The 21,440-nt window shown below is 35.5% G+C and overlaps 1 protein-coding gene across 3 annotated transcripts in view; it reads right to left on the bottom strand.

Annotated features, from left to right (window-relative positions):
- ORMDL (sphingolipid biosynthesis regulator orosomucoid 1-like) overlaps positions 1 to 20,934 on the bottom strand; it is a 55,286-nt gene extending 34,352 nt beyond the window's left edge. For 2 of the 3 annotated variants that reach the window (XM_090380010.1, XM_090380024.1), the window contains exon 1: positions 20,373 to 20,632. The gene's annotated coding sequence lies outside the window, so the exon portion shown is untranslated. Of the gene's footprint in view, positions 1 to 20,372; positions 20,633 to 20,827 lie in introns of those variants that run through there. The other variant, XM_090380018.1, reaches the window with a different exon arrangement.
- Between the last annotated feature and the right edge of the window lie 506 nt (positions 20,935 to 21,440).

Raw genomic sequence — 21,440 nt, 5'->3', positions numbered from 1 at the left:
GGTCCTTTAAATCCGAAATATCGGGGTCTGTTAAATCAAGGGTTTACTGCATTTTACTTATGACTGATAGTAAGGCAATTGGGCAGCAAGATTCTGGTAAGTCTTGTCTTTTTGATGATTTTTTTTAGGATTAGCCAGACACTAGCTGTTCGTGAGTCGAGCAGGAAGCAGCCCTCTCGTAGACAGTGGTTGAACAGGTTTAAGAAGAGCTGCGGAACATATTCGATTTAAATTATCAAAATTTCTTATACGTGGCAACAATTTCTTGATATGCCAAGTTATGTGTACCAGATAATTGCCATCTCTGGCCTAGGATAATAGGTGGTAGATGACTCATCACATGGTACAATACCACCACCACTAATTATTCAAGGTTCAAAGCCGTCAAAAGCATTTTGCCCAAAAATATGACTTATTCAGCATGTATCATGTCTTTTAAGGTGGAAACACACTATTATCATGTCACGGGACTCTCGTCATGTTGCTGTTTAGTGTAAACTGTGAAGTCGGTCTGAGAAGAAGCATCACTGTAATGTAGGGTGACCAGATTAAAAATTTGATCTTGGGGGTAGTCATGCTCGGGTTTGGGGTATTCATTCCTCGTTTAAGGGTACTCTCATATCTTAAGAAAACTGAAGAATTTTAACAACCATTTTATTTCTATATTTTGTTGATTTTTACAAGTTTGTGGAATGCAAAAATAGTCAAATATTAATAAAATTAACCAAATTATAGCCATGCTTTAATTCATTTAATTCGAAAAATTTTATTGCAAGAGTTCTAAACACCAAAGGAAACTTTATAAATATTAACATCAAATGTTTAACATAATTGTTTACAATATACATTCAATAAACCTGATTTATTTTATCAAAAAGAAAATATTTACCTAGCAATACTTTTCATTTGAGCGAATTTTCTTTAACAATTTTTCATTTTTTAGCACATTTGCGTAAAATTCTTTGCATGACATATTGTGATTGGTTTTCGGCAACAGTTCTCCTTCAACATTCTTATTTCTATATTCTTATTCAACATTCTTATTCCTTTTTCCACACGTTAAACATTGAGCTAAATACTCCCTCACTCATTGCACTTCAGTGAGGCAAAGCAAAAACAAAATTAAGTTTTTTCTGTATTACATACTTAGTACGCATTTAAAATTTTTATCCAAACAGCTGTGGTATTTCTGAGGTCTTTTGTTGCAATATTTTTATGGAATGATTTCAACAGAACATATTCTTCATACAGCAAATCGATATTGATATTGTAAATTTTAAATAAAAAAAAGTTTGTTGCCTGAGCCTTAAACCATTACAACGAAATAAAAAAAAAAAAGAAGTCAAGTAGAATGTAAAAGGTTACAAAGTAAGAATAATATAAATATTCTATAACCCTCTTTGTAAATAGGATAGAATGTTGTTTCTTGAGTCTTTAATTAAGGGTCAATTTCAACAACTTTATCATCAGTTAATTCTTTCTTCCTAAATAATCATCTCAACAAGTTGTTTTATGATTTCTGCTTTTTTCAAATTCCCCATTTCAAATATTAAAAAAGGGGTATCTTGGAAATTTTATAATTCCAATTGGGGTACATCTGGCAGCCTATAATGTTGTGTCATTCTCTTTGAGAAAAGCTGAAGCAAAATGAATTGCCACAGTTCATCCTCCTCTTCAGATTTTGAAGAAGATTACGAAAATACATGTGCTTTTCTTATAGCTGAGAAAACAAAAAGAGTAAGCAATAGATACATGGCATAAACTGGAAGAGAACAGAAAAAGGCGAATTGCATCATTTACTGCAGGACTTAGAAGATGAAAATCGTTTCAAGATGTACTTACAGAATGAATAAAGAAGAATTTAATTTCCTATATAATCCAATTAAGAATGACATTCAATGACATAATCCAATTAATAATGACATACGCAAGAGTTGTAATTCTGTTGATCTATTTTCCTCCATTGGTCATTTTTGAGCGTCCCTGTGACTGAACATTTGCAGTGAGTATGCCAAGTTGTTGTTATTGGAGTGGGATTTATTGGCACAAGGGCTGCTATGACCAAAATGCGCCAAAGTATGCCAAGTAGCTGGTCAAAGTGGAGGGTGCTTTGGAATAGGCACAGGAGCAACATCCTTGATGTCGTTATTTGTATTCGGATATTCTTACTTATGAGCTCAAAACAGATTTACCTCTAATTTAATTTTCTATTAGCATTTCCTCCATTTTCCTCTTGTCACGCAGTCCCGCTTAACGAAATTTTTGTTCAAACAGAAAAATCTGAGTTCCTAACAATGTCATTTGGCCTTGAAGTCCGACGTGTTATCTTGTGAATACAGCCAATGACAACAGTGCATCTGTGAGCAATAAACTAATTGGTAAATATAGCTCCCCTACATTTGACGTTATACATGTATACAAGTCAAGTCTCGTGAAGAGATAGTAGTGTGTTTCTGCCCTTAAGGTTATAAATATCACGTTGAAAACTGATGATCCTTACCTTTCACGGATCTTTACAACTTTAAAATGCTATTCACTAAATAGAGACTACCAGATGGAACCTATTCATCATTTGCATTAGCAGAGGAATAATGCATGAAAGCAAGCTTATATAGCATCAGCCAGAAAAAACCTTCCCATTTCACCCACTCATTCACTCCAAGTGAATATATCCAGTTCTACCTTAAACTTAAATGAAGTTTTCAACCTCCACTATGACAGATGGAAATTTGTTCCAACTATCAACCACCCATTGGCTAAAGGCAAATTTCTGCCTTTTCTACTACAATCTATTCTACAATTGTCTTTCCTCAATTTAAATTTATGTCCCCTCAGGTGAGTAATCTGAGCAAGAGGAAGAATCCCATCAGCATTGAGCTTGCTCAAACCCATTCAAGACCTTATACATCTCAATTTGATCACCTTGCAGGTGCCTAGTCTCCAGATTCTGCATTTTGCAGCACTTAAGCCTTTCTTGCTAAAAGCAACCCTTTGTTCCACTCAGCAATCTCGTTGTCCTTCTCTGTACTCATTCCAGCAGCTCTACATCCTAAAATGAGGCCTCCAGACCTGTATGCAGTCAGTACTGAAGGTGTGGCCTGGCCATTGCCTTATACAAAGGAACAATCACCTACTTAACCCTGCTAGCAAAATTTCTGTATATCATTGACAAGACACCATGAACTACTCTTGCAGCCTGTCTACACTGCTCAAAAAAACTTCATATCTGACTGCACAATTACTCCCAGGTCCTTTTCATTCCCTACTACCCTGAGTGAAGTACCACACAGTTCATGTGTTACTCTGGAATTACTGCTACCCATATGCAGTACTTTACATTTGACAATATTAAACTTCAGTTGCCACCTCTCAGCCCATCTGCTCAACTTTTCTAGATCCTGTTGCAGTAATATAGTATCATTACTGTCATTAACAACCCTGCCAACCTTTGTATCGTCTGCAAACTTAGACATTAACATAGGCATATGATGCAAGAAAGCAAGTTTATGCAGAATCAGCCAAAAAAAAAAAAAAAAAACACATTCCCATTTCACCCCTCCGTTCGTTCGAAATACCTGTCCAGCTGAGGCTTAACTTTATTTAGGCTATCAACTTCCACACAAGGGATGGAAGTCTGTTCCACCAACCAACTACCTGCTGGCTAAAGGCAAATTTCTGCACATCTATCCTACATCTGTCTTTCCTCAATTTGAATTTATGCCCTCTCAGGTGATTATTCTGAGCAAGAGGAAGAATCCCATCAGCATTGAGCATACTTAAACCATTCAAGGCTTTATACACCTCAATCAGATCATCTCGCAGGTGCCTAGTCTCCAGACACTAAAATTTGCAAAACTTAAGCCTTTCTTCGTAAGAGAAACCCTTTGTTCCATTCACTAATCTTGTTGCACTTCTCTGTACTCGTTCCAGCAGCTCTACATCCTTCTTGAAATGAGGCCTGACCACTGCCTTATACAAAGGAATAATCACTTCCTTATCCCTGCTAGAAAAATTCCTGTATATGACTGATAACACACCATGAGCTACTCTTGCAGCCTGTCTGTACTGCTCAGAAAACTTCATATCTGCCTGCACAATTACACCCAGGTCCTTTTCATTCTCTACCACTGTCAGTGTAGTACCATAGAGTTGATACATTGCTCTGGGGTTTGTTTCCCATATGTAGTACTTTATATTTGTCAAAAACTTCATTTGCCACCTCTCAGCCCATCTGCTCAACATTTCCAGATCCTGTTGCAGCAGCAACATACTGTCAGTGTCCTTAACAACCCTGCCAACCTTTGTATTGTCTGTAAACTTGGACATTAAGATTGATATACCATCATCAATATCATTTATAAATACAGAAAACAACAATCGACCCAACACTGAACCCTGAGGGACTCCACTAATAACATTAGTCCACGATGAGCAATGTCCATTGATTACCACTCTTTCTTCTCCCACTCAACCATCCCTTTATCCATAGCAGCAATTTGCCTCCAATGCCACAATTTGTGCAGCAGTCTTCCATGTGCAACAGTATCAAAAGCCTTTCTAAGATCCAAATATATATTAAAGTTATTCCCTGCATCCAGTTCTTTTGTGACTGCATCATAGTATCCAATCAAGTTGGTCAGGCAAGACTTTCCCTTAACAAAACCATGCTGTGTCCGAGCTATAACTGAAGTCTTGTCTAGATGATCCTACAGTGCTTCTTTAAAAAGTGCCTCCATGATGATATTTTTAAGGAGTCCTTATGTGCTGTGATGTAATGACTAGATCGTAGATATAGCTTAGCTTAATTTTTTCAGCACTCACCTCATAGTAATTCGCTTAGTTGGTTGAAAGTTTTACCACGTACATAGTGGTTATGAGATTCTAATAACTTACGGGGATTAAAAATTTTAAAACTAAGTTATGGGCTTTAAAAATTTTTCTAAGAAAGGAAAGTGCACCTTCCATTCTATGGTTGTCTAATTAAAATAAATTAAATGAAGTGAGATAAAAGCTAATAGCTGTGCACGAGCGACTTTCAAAATCGTCTTCAGTTAGCTATAATGGGGAGGGAAGAGCGCACGAGTGTGTTATATACAGGTTGGGTTCCCGAAATGCATTTCAGGCACGTGGAAACTTAATACGTGCTAAATTCCAAATAGGGGAGAACTTGGTGGGAATCTTTTTGTTTAATACATTAAGTGATGTGTGGCACTTAAACCACTCAATGAAGAGGGCTTCGTTTTGAAGGATTTTATAACTGGAATTTAGTTTAACTATTGTGATTGCTGAATCAATGAGTGGATTATGATTATAAGATTGAACATGTTGTGTTAGTTCTGTACTTGCTAAATTAGATTTGAAGCTATTAAAGTGGTACTATGCAAGCGTGTTAAAAATTTTTGATGTCCCAAATTTTGCCATTGTACTGCCTATGTAACATGCTTGACAATCTGATTGGCATCTAATAAAATATATGTTATAATAATCTTGTGTCCCATACTCATGTTTTCTTGTATGAATTGAATTTAGAACTTAATTTGTTATAAGATGTAAATATTAATTTGATATCTCTATTCATAAAAATCTGTTTAAGTCGTCTAGCATATTGTTGATGGTATGGGAGGACGATAAGGGGTTTGTGTATCTTAATCTTGTGGTTATTAGTATTATTATGGACTTATCTCACTTCATTTAATTTATTTTAATTAGACAATCATAGAATGAAAGGTGCACTTTCCTTTCTTAGACAAATTTTTAAAGCCCATAACTTAGTTTTAAAATTTTTAATCCCCGTTAAGTTATTAGAATCTCATAACCACTATGTACGCAGTAAAACTTTCAACCAACTAAGCTGATTACTATGAGGTGGGTGCTGAAAAAATTAAGCTAAGCTATATCTACGATCCAGTGCCTCCATTAATTTTCCTGGAACAGAAGTTAAACTCGCAGGTCTATAATTACTTGTGTCAGCCTTTGATCCTCCTTTGTGAATTGGGATCACATTTGCACATCTCCAGCCTATGGGTACCTCTCCTGAGTCCAAAGAAGCTGTCATAATCATGGCTAAGGGTTTGCTTACTTCCTTTGCTGCCTCCTTCAATATAACTGGATAGATCCCATCCACCCTAGTTGCCTTTTTTATTGTTTATCCTCAACAATTTCTCCTCCACTTTCCTCTCAGTTATTAGAAAATCATCTACTCACTGCCAGAGTCTACTTCACCTCTGGCATTGCCCTTCCTGAATAACTCCTCATGTGTGAATGTAGATGCAGAGTACTCGTTTAGTTTGTTAGCCACCTGAGCAGGATCATCAACAGTTCAACCATCAATATCCAGTGGACCAATCTGATTCATCCCTTTCCTTCTAGAGTTTACATAGGTAAAGAACTCGTTTCTGTTTTTCTTTGCATCCTTTGCCAAGGATTTCTCATAATCTGCCTTTGCCTGCCTAATCTCCTTTGTGACTTGGTTACAGACCAGCTTATATCTATCATAGGCTTCCATGTCACCCATTAATTTATATGTATCCCATGCATTTTTCTTCTCTGCCATATGTCTCATTAGTTCATCTAACATCCATTTAGGCTGCAACCTTGAACAGTATTTCTTAGTTGGTATGTAAAGCCTAGTAGCTTCCAAGATTAATTCTTTGAATGCTTCCCATTTTGAATTTGCTGTTGGTAACATCATCAGTTGGTCCCACTATACAGAATTTAAATACTGTCTCAGCCCATCGTATTTGCCTTTAAGAAAGCAAAAACCCCTCCCTTTACCCCTGATGGTAGTTACTTCTTTGAGTAAATCCCACTTCAGCACACTATGATCACTGCCACCTGGTGGTTCCTTTATCTGCAGATTCTTAATGCATGAAGAATCACTACTGATAATCAGATCAGGAGTATTACTCACTCTAGTTGCCTCCCGAATATGCTGATGTAGAAAACAATCATCCAATTAATCCACAAAAGCTTTGCTAGTGTGTGAGTGACCAATCCACAAATTCCAGTCAATATCTGGGAAATTAAAATCTCCCCATTATAAGACTCTGATTTACTGGCCCACTATTTCCCAAGGATTTCTCATAATCTGCCTTTGCCTGCCTAATCTCTTTTGTGACTTGGTAACAGACCAGCTTATATCTATCATAGACTTCCATATCACCCATTAATTTATATGTATCCCATAGGTAAAGAACTCTTTTCTGTTTTTCTTTGCATCCTTTGCTAAGGATTTCTCATAATTTGCCTTTGCCAGCCTAATCTCCTTTGTGACTTGGTTACAAAGTTCCTACTTTCAATTTTGATCTCCCAAATCTTATGTCACACCAAACTGACGACACTGCACTGTCCAGCTATGTCGACTGGCTTCACTTCCTTGGATTTTATGTGTTTCTTAACTAATAGCATAACCCCTCCTCCCTTCCTATCCTGTCTATCCTTTCTGTACATATTGTACTCCCCAAATTCAAGTTCTGCATTCCATATATCTGTGTGACACCACATCTCTGATATCCCAACAATTATCTGCCTTTGATGTTTTGAGCAATACCTCAAATTCATCAAATTTATTTACCAAACTCCTAGCATTGGTGTACACGCAAGAATACATGCACTTGTTCCTGTTCTTAGCTACCCTAACACAACCCATGTGTGTCCTTGTATCACAAGGACTCCCAGCAGTCTCTGATATACCCTGCATCTTGTTTTCCAGGCTGCTGCTCATTCCAATAGAAGCAGTGCAAGAATCATTTTCACGTCTGCCAGTGGCTACTGTTAATCTATTAGTCCTTGTATCCCCCCAAGCTAGCAGTTTTCTGACACACCTAGCACTGCCTCGATAGCATCAGCAAATATTCTTGCACCCTTCCTATTTAAATGTATCCCATCCCTGTAGAAGCAGTCTCTCCTGTTAACAAGTACAGACCAGGCTGAAAAAATTCTACCCCTTGAGCCTTGCACAATCTTTCCAGGGCCAAATTGATCGACAAGGCTTATCAATTGATTAAAGGTATATCAATTAATCCTGATATACCTTCATCAATAGCATTGGTAAATACAGAAAACACTGAGCCCAACACCGAACCCTGAGGGACTCCACTAATAACTTTAGTCCACGAAGAGCAGCGTTTATTGATTACCACTGTCTTTTCCCACTCAACCATCCTTTTATCCATTGCAGCAACTTGCCCTTGATTCCATACTGCTCCAATTTATACAGTAGTCTTCCATGTGCAACAGTATCAAAGCTTTCCTAAAATCCAAGTATATGATATCAAAATTACTTTTTGCATCCAGTTCCTTTGTGAACATATCATAGTATCCAATCAAATTTGTCAGACAAGAAGCATCTCAACTTTGCCAGCTCTGACTGGGGAAGCCATTATGTGTGTGTGGGGGGGGGAGAAGGGAAGGAAACACTATGGCTATACTAAGTAAAAAACTTCTACTATCTAAAAAAAACTATTTAAAAACTTCATTATTTCAAGCAACATTTACAACTTTTGCCTTATCCATATCATTAGCAGTGAAAAGCAATAGAACAGACTTATCTGTGAAAAAATTTGCAGAAAACTTCCTAATTCATTTCGCAAGTGTTCTCGGATTGAATCTTATCGATGGCCATTTCAATCTACAATCTTCTAGCCTAGTTATTAGCCTAGTTATTTAGCTCTGACAGAATTTTAATTATTGGCTGTTTTAGTTGCTACTCCTCATAACAAAAAGGACTGCATGGTACCTGACAGGCAACCAACTTTTTTTTTTTTCCTGGAAGTGTTCCTCCTCCCCCAATTCTGCTCATAGAACAAGCAGACCCTTTGCTAATGAATTGCAATACTTATTCAATGCAATTTTTTCTTTTGATAGTAATCAAGGAGTATGGATTAAGTAAACTCAATCATAATAGTAACAGCCATATAGTACAAGGAAGCCACAGGCTTTTTGCTGTACTGGCCGAAAAAAAAAAAAAAAAAAAAGTAGATAAGAAACAAGATCTAGGAAAATTAGGCCAATGGGGCTGAGAAATAGCAACTGAAGTTTAACGTTGACAAATGCAAAAGACTGCATGTGGGTAGCAGTAATCCCTTATTAACATACTACTGTGTGGTACTTTAGTTCTGCAATCTGGGATTAATATTTTACACTCAACATGGTTTAAAATAGAAAAACCTGGGGGTGTAATTGTGCAGATAAATATAAAGTTCTCTGAGCAGTGTACACAGGCTGCTAAGGTACTCATGGAGTTTTGTCAATGATATATAAAACTTTTCTGGCAGAAATAAAGTGATTATCCCTTTGTACTAGGCCATGACTTGAGTACTGTATATAGGTTTGGAGGCCTCATTTTAGGAAGGATATAGATCTGCTGGAATGGGTGTAGAGACAGGCAACAAGATTAGGGAAAGGAACAAAAGGGTACTCTTAACAAGAAAGGCTTTAGTTCTGCAAATTGCAGTATCTGGAGAGTAGGCATCTGCAAAGAGATCCGATTGAAATGTTTAAGGCCTTGAATGGACTGAGTATGGATTAAGTTATTATTTGGTTTTTAGGAGCATTAGCAACTAAGGCCATATTGCTCCAGGAATATGCGGTGGTCATTCCCTGACCTTTCCGCATCCTCCGTATTTGGTGGTGACGGGCTTGAACCCCAGTCTAATCAAGAAAGCGTGTGCTATGCACTGCTGCTCCTTCCCACCTGGCTACAGAGGTGCACTATGGATTAAGTAAACTCAATCGTAATAGTAACAACCATATAGTACAAGGAAGCCACAGGCTTTTGCTGTACTGGCCGAAAAAAAGAGTAGATAAGAAAATACAAATTATTTGCTTCCCTCCTCACATAGGCAACTATCCAGTTGAACTCTGAATTTATTGAAACAGCCAGCCCCCAACTACCTGCGAAGGCAACCTGTTCCAGCAATCAATGACTTGCTGACTAAAGGAACACTTCCTACAATCTAGTCTTCCCCTGTAACCTGAATTTATGCCCCTGAGCTCTGGAATATTCTGAAACAGTGAAAAGTCCCCATTCATTCATTTTACTAACCCCTCTCAGAGCCTTATAAACCTCAATCAGGTCACCTCTGAGGTGCCTGGTTGCCAAGCTCGGCAGTCCACATATATACAAAGTCTTTCCTCATATGGTTGCCCTTTTGCTGATCTCAACATGAAAATTACCCATCTCTGGACTCTTTCAAGAAGCTCAATGTCTTTTCAGATGAGGTCTCCATGCTTGAACACAGTATTCAAAATGTGGTCATAAAATTGCCTTATACAGTGGGTGACCTCCATTTTTCTACGCAGTAGTGTCCAACCTTTTCCCCTACAGGGGCCATACTCAAAGTTAGATTTGTTTTGCAGGTCGCACTGAATGATTCGAGAAAAATTTGTGTTACATTTTCCATATCTTGTTAGATCTAAAAGGAAGTTTGTTTTCATGTTACCTTTTTTTTATTTTCAGGCTATATATATAAAAAATGCAAATTCCCAACACTTATGTGCAACAAATCTATGTCAGTGATTTATTTTTAGATTTTATTAAAATTATAAAAATGACTGACTTTTGTTATTTTAAAAAAATACTCTACTTTTGCTTTTAAATGCTCACTTTAGAAAATTTAAAACATGAAAAGGATCACCTCTTTTCAACGTTAAGATGAATAAATAAATATAATAATATATCTAAAACCACTGTACTGTATTTGAAAATTTTATTAAGTACAATATGCAATTACCTTTACTGAACAAAACATTTAATGAGAATTTTTTTGATAATTAAAAAAAATTAAATGCTGTTCACTTGTCGTGAGGGCTGTATAAAAACAATTCACAGACCACATTCAGCCCACTGGCCATGGGTTTAACACCATTGCTCTACAGAATAATGTTTATAAAATCATCAACACGACACCACGGGCTTTCCTGGTTGCCTGTTTCGACTGCTCAGAAAACTTCATATCTGCCCATTTCTATTTCAACCCCACCAAGTGTATACTGTGGGTATTTTGGGGTTACTATTTCCCACATGAAAGACCTTGCATTTTGCTGCATTAAAACATAGCTGCCACTTTTCTGGCCATTCTTGCAGCCTGTTTAAGTCATTCCGAAGAAGCACTGCTTGGTACTGATCATTAACTACTCTACCAATCTTTATGCCAACTGCAAATTTTAACATCAAGCCTTCAAAGTATATGATATAAATTATTTTTTGCATCCAGTTCCTTTGTAACTACATCATAATATCCAATCAAATTTGTCAGACAAGACTTTCCCTTAAGAAACCCATGCTGTGTCTGAATTATTCAACTGGACTGAGATCTGATGAAGGGGAGGCCACTGCAGAAGGCTGAACTCACTCATGTTTTTGGAGCCAGTTCTTCCCAATTCTGTCCTGGCGACATGGCACATTATCCTGTTGGAAGAACCAATTTGCAGATGGATACATTGCAAACATGAGGTTGGTTTAACACAATTTTCAGATAACCTACAACATCCAAATGTTGTTCTAGTGGTATTAAGGGGTTCAAATATTCACATTGAAAACATGCCCCCCAACACTATTACACTGCCACCACCAGCCTACACTGTCGACACCTGGCAGAATGGGTTCACGGACTTGCTGCTTTTGTCATATTCTGGTCCTTCCAACAATGTGAAGTAGCAGGAACTAGGATTAATCACACCAGGCAATGTTTTTCCAATCGTCCACTGTTTAGTGTTGGTGCTCCTGAACATACTGTAATCACTTTTTTATATTATCTGGCATTACAGGTATGCTCAATGTGATGATCTACATAATCTGTATTCCTCTTTTCCTTGGTTAGCCTAGTTATTTGTGGTTTTTAGGAGCATCAGCAACTAAGGTCATATTGCTCCGGGGATATGGCGGTGGTCATTCCATGACCTTTCCGCATCCTCCGTATTTGGTGGTCATGGGCTCAAACCCGGTCTAATCAAGAAGTGTGTGCTATGCACTGCTGCTCCTGCCCACCTGGCTACGGAGGCGCCAGCTGGTTAGCCTAGTCTTTTAAAATTTTCTGATCCTGATTGACAGCAGCTCAGATTGTGTCACTGAAATTATTCTTATAGGTGTAAAATCCTTTATTCCTAATTCCATCCTAAACTCATCCTTTATCAAAACCATAGTTTCCTACAAAGTGTGCTGCCTTATGCTGCTCAGTAAAAGAATAAAGAACTTTTCATGACTGACTTCATCATCTCCTTTTTTGCTTACATTAAAGCTTGCAACAGCTGCAAACATATCATTTAATAAATAAACTTTTTTGAGCAATCCAAGGGCAGAAAACTTGTCTTTTGTTCAAATGGTAGTAAAGCCTTCTGGTCTCTTTGCCAATGTTACTGGCTGAAACTTCTCTCCATCTGTAATTCCACCTTTGTGTATCCTGATGGTTTTATTGTATCCTCATCTAAAAATAATGCTGTTATTAACATCTGACTTTTCTTTGCAGCTTTGCATTGACATGCTTGTTAAATATCCTCCTACCGTAGCAAACACATCCCACTCAATACCTTAGCTATCTGAGAAATTGAAGTTAAAAGAAGTCCGAACAATCTCAATGCCAAGAAGTATCCTACTCCTAATGGCATTTCATAAAATCAGCATTCTGCAGTTAATTCCTGCTTTGTGCTGCCCATTTACACTTTCTTGTTGCATGGGTGTTTTTGATTCTGAATGGAAAATTGTTCATATCTACCTAATTTAAAGATTAACAGATCCTCTCTATCATCCTATTGTGCAACCTTTCCAAAATAATGGAGAAATCTATCAACTGTAAAACCATTATTTTAAAACTTTCTGATCACACCATCTGATTAATGATTATCAATTTGGGATTCTATTAGTGATGATACACTGGCCAAATCTCGACTTATTACACAGAATAAAATTAGACAGACTGTCTACATCTGTAAACAAATTCTGTGTTAAAGTTTGGTGAAACTTAAGCAGTTACTTTCAGTGGTGAGCTATAGTGGGCTCGTGAGAGCGCATTGTCATTTTTTTTGAAAATCTGCGAGCCCATTGTTGAGATTTATTTTACAAATGAAATCCTGAATTCAATTATTGAGTATCCAGAACCGAAACTACGGTGGGGCGAGCAGGGCCCCATTCCCAGCATTTTAATGGCACAATCGATTGGTTATGTATTTTAAAATTGCTTCATTTTTGATTTAATTACAGTCAGACCTCTGTTTAACGAACTTCTTTATAATGAATTTTTGATTCCCCTTGGTAATTACATTTAAAATAGTTTCCGTTGAACAAAGAAAATTTTCATGTAACGAACGGATTACGAGAGACAACTGTGTATGCATTGTTCTCACCTTTGGCCTTGAGGCAATTTAGGTAATTAGAAAGTGTGAATTAAGGGTGAAAGGGATTATTGTTTCATAATGTTAGTGGTGTCCATAAAACCTATGCAGTCACATACCGAGAAGTCATGCTAGTCAATATGCTTTCCATAGCCAGTCAGAGGATTAAGAAGATTCTCGACATGGATTATAGCCTCTGGTCAACCTGTGTTGTGGTTCCTCTTTACTCCTACAAGAAGTCATGTTTTTTGGGAGAAGTGAGTGATCCTTGCCTTCCAGTAAATGTCTCCTGTCTATGTTTACATGGTCACAGTAGCTGAATATCCGTGTGATTTAGATATTTTGCACAGTATTCAAAGAACTAGTGGGAGAGTAATGTAGAGGAGGTGGGGGGAGGAATTGAGGCAACTGAGATATTATATAAACTTTACGAAAATGAAATGTTGGCAGATTTTGAAACTTTGTCAAGCCTTTCACTGCGTAGAAAATGTTCTAAAATATAATGGCATACAGGCAATAATTAAAAAAAAAAAAAAAAAAAAACTGATTGCTAAAGAACTTGATGTGGAAACTATAAAGATCGGTCATGTGTTCGGGCCACGATGGGTAGCTTTTAGCTGGCGGACGACAATTGTGGGTTGGAGGAATCATCCTACTTTGTGCAAACATTTTGAATCAGAAGTTAAATATTCAGGATTATTAAATCAGCTTTTAAATTTGGAATTTCTTAACCATTTAGCACTAATGGTCAACATCCTGCAAGAGCTCTCTTACCTTTCAGAAGCTTTACAGAATCACAATAGTAAAAGCATATAAATTAATTATTTGAACTATCAATGCTATTGCTAATTTGAAAAATTCTGAAGGAAATTATGAAGCTAAAATTGAGACCATGTTGAGGTGGAAACAATTTGAAGGAACCAAAATTGAAAGTAAAAAAATTACATTGTGACAAGTTATTAAATGCATTGTTTTATCCTTCAAGGATAACTTATTAATGGAACGGGGTGATTTTAAATTAAATAAAGAAAATAATGATACTATTGAAAAAAATTTTAAACATATGCTACTCGAAATGGTGAATTTGAAAGAACATTCATCTCGGTGACAAGACAGTGAAAACCAAATAAGAAATTTAAGTTTTCTGATAAAATATGAAATAAACATTAATGATATTAGAGATTTTGTCAAAGACAGTTTATCTTTAAAATTGAGTGAAATTCCCTTTTCAATTAAGAAAGCCAGAAATATCTTTGAAACCATTGCCATTAGCAGTGATGAAGCTGAGCGAGCTTTCAGCGTAATGAATACTATTGAATGAATGAATGAATGAATAATGTTGACAATTAAACACGTTGCAGATTATGATGCCCATACATCTAAATGGAAAACCTTTGCTTCAATTTGATCCAGATCGTTATGTCAAATCATTCCTCTGTAGATGATTACATCTACAGCTATTGAGCATCATCGCTCAATAGCTGAGCGATGATGCTCAGCTATTGAGCAAAGCAGAAAATCGACAACAAATATTAATGAAGAATTGGCAATTTTTAGAAAAAAATATTTGTGAAATAATTTTTTTTAATGTAATCTGTGATTTTTTGTGTACTTTTTCTAGAAAGTTTGTTTTTTTATGTAATATTTGTTTTTATATTGTGGAATGCTTTGTGATAGTTTTTATGTTATTTGTGATTTGGGAAATATTTCATGTTATTTTTTCTTCGCAATATTAAAATTTTATCATGAAAAAAAAATTTACATTATATTTACCTAGTTGTTAAAAAAAAAAGTCAAATAAAAAAGTTGCGCATATGCCGAGCACGTGCAGTAGATGTCCTTTGCATTTTGTTTAGGCATTTTGATTGGTATATATCAATAACGAAATAAGAGCTTTTTTATTGTAAATATTTTATTGATCATTCAGATTTTCATAATTTCTGGAAGACAAGATACAATGGATTTATGATAAACAAAGTAAGAGATGTATACTTGCGAGTGCCATGTATCTAAATATCTCTGTAAAATAGCACCGATTGATGTACCAATCTTGTAGTTGAAGCGACTTATGAAACTGTTAGGGGAACCTAACAATGGAATGTAAAGAAAATACGAGACAAAAAAAGAAATTGTTGAAATCATACTTACTGCAGTAGTAACTTCAGGAAGCATGATTGTGATGTCATACTATTCAAATATTCTAAAAAGTTAGAACTCCAGACACCGTCGTATCCAGTTATCATTGTAAGGCATGACAACCAGGTTTTTAAGTTTTTTTGTTTTTAGATAGACCTAGGAACATTTTACACATTCACTTATACGCATGGTTAAAGGGGTAATAAGCTCCAACTATCCCCCACTAAATTTCCCGACTCGAGATATCATAGTGGTCACGAAAAATGCGTCACGCGCCTCTAGTGCAAGCCGCGGATGACGTCACTTCCGTGACCGATCAAATATTCGGTAGAAAGTTGGAAAAACTGCGAGCCCATTGTTAAAATATTCACAGCTCACCACTGGTTACTTTTGATATTTCCAAAGCTTATAATTGTGAATCGTGTTCAGAAAACCTCTAAAGAGCATTCCACTTTTACTTCTGCCTTCCAGTTTTTTTCAATTAGGTAGTTTTCCTCTCTGACTACTTGCATAATGGGCTTTAACTTCTCAACTAATAACAGTAGTTTCCCATGTTCTTTCACCCACTCATTTATTTCTACATATTTATATAATTTCCTCCTGTACATTAATACAGTGAAAACAAACAATATTGAATAAAGACTTGGTTATTAGAATGGCAAACCCAAGTAAACTGCAAATTTAAAGAAAACTAGCAATATATACACAGTTATTCTAAATTAAGAATAAATAAATATTTTGCTTATACTCAGGGATGACCACAAATTCAGAGGCAGTTACAAGATAGAGAAAATACAAGAATACTATTTAGTAGTCAGTTACTTAAATGAACATACTCCTGTACCCTCACACTTAACCACTCAGCTATGGCTGTCAAGAGTATTGCAGAAAAATATTCTTACAAATAATTTAGAATAAATTAAATTGCTATATGGCAAATTAAAAGGAAATTAGGATAAATTTAGGCAGTGCCCCCATTATAGCACCATCTTTCAACTTTTCATGGCCCTGCAGTGAAAAGTTGTAAGATTATAATTGTTATGATCTTACAATTATAATTTCAATTATAATCTTACAAATAATTGTTAAGTTGTATTTTAATTGTTAAAATCAATGCACCACTTATACTGCCATCTATTTCTTTAATTTTATATTCTCTATTTAAGTTTAGTTTTTACAAGCAGTTTGGTATTGCACTGGTGCTAAGAGCTTTTATGTTTCAACTTTTCAGCATAAGAGCTACCATTACTCAAATGTATTATGTCAGTTTTTTTTTTTTTTGTTAGTTGTTGGTGCATCAACTTCTGTGGCCATATTGCACCTCCCAAGGTTTTTACATTTTCTTCTCTGATCCAAGCCCAAGGCGGGATTGGAACCCGCAACATAATAGCCGACCCGGCTAGCCCGGGTCGGCTATTATGTCGTGTGCTCATTTATTAATCTATCAGTTGTGGTGATACATCGATTTGTTTAACATTCAAAATGCAATTCCATAGTCATTTTTGGCTTGTGGCATTCTGACAAGATGAGGCTCAATGGTAAATCCATTTTGATTTATATTTGCTTCAAATATTGGTCATGTTGCAGTAAGTTTTCAGTATCCTTTACTAGTGACATTTCACGCTATTTGGCTTCAGTGCCATTGAGAGGGCACCAGTCTAAATTTATCCTTATTGGTAATTCTAAATTTACCATATTGGTCCTTTTGTTTAATTTAGTCTAAATTATTTTTAAAAACATTCCTTCTGCAATATTCATTGTTAATTTAGTGCTGTTTGTCTCTGTGCATATGTTACTAGTTTTTTTTTTATATTCACAGCTTACTTGGCTTTGCTATTCTGTTTACTTGGTGTTAATTTACATTTTGATATACATTAATTAGCATTAATATACTAGTATATATAAATTCTATTTATAATTTTGATGAGAGTAGACTACATTCCACTTTCCCATTCGAAAAACCCTCATCTACACAAGCAGCTATAACTTCTAAAATATACACCACTTTATATCTCACTTGTTTAGAATAGTCCCCCCCAAGTTATTATAGGTTTTTCAGCCTATAACAACTATGGTATTAGATGCTAATGTGCTATATAAATAATCACAGCAACAAGGAATAATTTCTAATACATTCATAACTCACTTTACATAGCCCCATTTTATGTTGTATCATTATACTACAAGTACTGTTAACTCTTTGTAATCCAGTTTGAATAACTTCCACTAAGCGAATCAGTACTCACATATAGTGGACCCTCACTTTACAATATTAATCCATTCCAGAGACACCATATCGTTAAAATATAATGTGAACTCAATCATTCCAAGACCTTGGAAGTAGAAATTTGCTATATAACTAAGCTATTTATCTCTCTAAAAGATGATTTTTATAATCGAAATTGTACATATTGATTTAAAAAATTGAATAAAACAAATATATTGATTAAAGCATAACACAAAAAAAATCACTTCAACAAAAGTATGCAAAAATAAAACATGGTGCCAACACGTTTACAAATGCTGCTATTGGCTGAGAGAAAGGACCATGTGGTCTGGTTGGAGACATCGTAAGACCATCTTTAAGTGAAATAAGTAGGTGCCAGTTAACATGATCACTGCTTAGTAGAATCAGCTGCTTTATAAAATCAAATTTCAAAAAACCAATTCAAATCAATAAAATGCACTACACTTTCAGCATTATCATATTATTATTAGCCATATGGTGTAAGGAAGCCTAAGGCTTTTGCTGCACTAGCCAATAGCCAAAAAAAAAAATTCCTGAATTACCCTGAGAGAGAGTCAGAAATAGAAGGGAATCACCAAGAAAGAAAGAAAGAAAAATATGATATCCATCTATTATAAATGGGTAGTAAACTCGATCTTATTGCATTTGATAATATGGATAGCTTGAATTCTGTGGGTTTTTGCTATTATGGTGAAATGGGTTTACCCTTCAATGAAATCTTCATTCATATAAAAAACAAATTTTCAGAATGTTGTCTTCATTCCTATTTAAGCTTCATAAAATAGTTACTCCATATCTCACTTGTGAATATCGTATTAGTTGTATTGTGCATGTTGAGTTCTTTGATATTGACATGTAAAATTTACACAAATTTTATTGAATTCGTGTAAAATTTAAAACAGTAAAACTGTTTTAAACTTTAAACACCACCCCCACCAAAGATGTCACTGAACAGAAATATCAACTAGTTAGTATGTACATATTACAGTACTTATTAATTAAGCTATGTACATAAGCTTAAATCTATTTTTATTTTGCTAACCTGTGGAAAATATTCTTCCGATTTTCATATACCATTTAATTTTGTTAATTGGTAATGTTATAAATTGTAAATTTGTGATCTTTACTTTTAGAGCCTGTGGATAATATTCCTCCTATTTTTACTTATTAGAATTGCCATTTAATGGAATTAAAATTCAATTTGCAAACATGATCACAATGATCAGCGCTTACCACATATCATAGCAAATAGTATTTTATTATGGAGAGTGCATCATAAAGTGATTTGATCATATAGTGAACAATCGCAAAGCAGGGGTCCACTGTATCTTTCAATCAATCAGCACATTCTGGAAGATATACAAACACTGTCTTGTTGTTGCTCTCTACTTTGCCATTAGTAGCTGTTCCATCTTGATAAATTATTTACTGATACTTTTAACAATAAGACTTAGAAAATAAGATCTGGTAAATATGACTCCTAAATACCAAGTGAACCAAAAATCCCACATAAAGCAACACTCTGGAGATAACCATGATACATAAAAGAAATGACTGAAAACCACTGCTCTACAAAGCTTTTAAACTGTTCTGTTAAAAAAAACAAATCAACATAGCAGTTTTCATCCATTTGTATTTAGCCAGAAAAGGGGATGTAAAATCAAAGATTTTTCATTTCTAACAAAATAATACCTTAAAGGAGCTTTGTCCACTGTTCACAATCTCAGTGGATTGTGGTGGTTCAAGGTGCATTGATCATCTATTGTGGCAAAACTTACATTGTTAAAGAAATGCTATACAAGGTATGGCATTAGTTCATTTTGTGTACAGCTTATTTTGGAAGAGGAAATAATTATTTTAATTTTATATTTTTATTGTACAAGTGGGAAACCTCTGGTGCCATCAGACAATTAATGCACTTTAAAATTCCTCCAAAAAGTACAGTATAATATTTTTCCACAGACTGGAATGTTTTGCTGTAAAAGTATCATGCAATTTTACAACAAACTGCGGTATAGAAATTCATTTTATTTTATTTATTTGTTTGTGTGTGATTATAACCGATAAATTCTAAGATTTGGTTCGGATCAGGTCACAAATTGCTATATTTGGGAGTTTTTACTGTAATTAAGAAAGAAAAGAAATTAAAATATGAAGGCAACTTCACGTTAATGCCGGGTAAGTGGGGCAGTACTTGTATATTCTAACTCGTCCTGCTTCACCACCTGGCAGGCCGTGTATAATCTAACAGGGAAATGCATAGAGTGGGGGCTATGTAAAGTGACACGCGTTCAGAGTTATTCCTTGTTACTATGATATTTATAAAGCACATTAGCATCTAAGGCCATATTGTAATATGTGTGAGTGTGGGTATTGTCTGTAACAGCTTGAGGACAAGTTCAAACTATTTGAATGCATGTGATAATTACCAAATGGCAATCTTAAAATGCGAAATGAATATTGCTTTCTGAAATTTTTTACTATCAGGTTTAATATTTGTTATCCTCATGGTGGAATTAAATCATCGAAAGAGGTGAAGTTTCGAATGTCCAATTTAAATTCATTTTCTAAAGCAAGCTGTTATTACTCGGGAAAAATAACGTTCCGAGTAGCAGGAAAACCATATAAGTCATAATGACCATAAAAAAAAAATACTTACAAAATTTAACACGCTGTTTGACGAGTAATAACCTGTATTTTCAAAAGGTTATGCAATATTCTAACATCGCCTCGTATAAGTTTATATATGGTAGCATAAGATAATCAGTTGTCGTTTGTCTCTGCCCACAATTTTTACATAATATACAAACAGAAACCAATTCATACACAAAACGTAAACCAAACTAAACGTAACATCTAAAATATATTTCAGCTGTCTAAATAACGGTTCCGTGGAAAGCCGTCAGTGACACCTGTAAAACCAAACGCACAGGCATATCTCCAACACAAACATTTTGATTGAATTACTGTACTGCAATATTGTTGTTTTGCCATAAAGTATTAAATATTTCCGTGGTGAAGTTATTCACATCGTAGAATATAAAAATACACTATAAAACGAAAGTAAAGTGTATTCCACTTAGATTAATTAAGCAATACAAAAAGCGCCAGTACATTGAGCCAATTTACTATCTTCACATGACAGTGAAATAAACCTCAATAACCTTGTGGAGAATTATAAAGTGGAGACACGTCGACTGGCTGTCCATTGACACGGTTTGAAAAGGCTTGGGTTTGGAATCCCACCTAACGGAAGGAGTTTAAGGCAGTTTTCAGGGTTTCACTTTTAATTAAGGGTTGCATGGCTGTGGCTCAGAAAGTTCGATTTTTCATCCCACTTTCGTGTATTGTGTTGCATTAAATAGATTATCCATGGGGGCTCTGTTTCCTATTAATAATATGTCGTCCGCATACCGCATATACAGTTTAATACCGGGAGGGAAAAGTTGGAGTACTTGGTTTTCGATCGCTGCGAAGTAGATTTCTGATAAGGGAGCTGAAATTCCTAATCCAAAGGAGATTAGGAATTATATAGCGGTACATTAAGAAGCTCTATAAATCATCCAAGTGCAAGTCAATGTTGCAAAAAAGTCGTGAGTTAGAGTTAAATTTGAAAGTGTCTCCAATTCTGCCCAGACACGATAGGAGAGAGTACATGATGAGAGCCTTCTCAATCAATTCGGCCCTGGAGGGAATGTGCAAAGCTCAAGGGGCAAAATATTTTTCA

Source organism: Mastigoproctus giganteus, chromosome 1, assembly GCF_048544385.1.
Source record: "Mastigoproctus giganteus isolate SK-2022 chromosome 1, ASM4854438v1, whole genome shotgun sequence".
Classification (NCBI taxonomy): Eukaryota; Metazoa; Arthropoda; class Arachnida; order Uropygi; family Thelyphonidae; genus Mastigoproctus; species Mastigoproctus giganteus.
The sequence above is the reverse complement of the archived record's forward strand: the minus strand, read 5'-3'. Positions and strand labels throughout refer to the sequence as shown.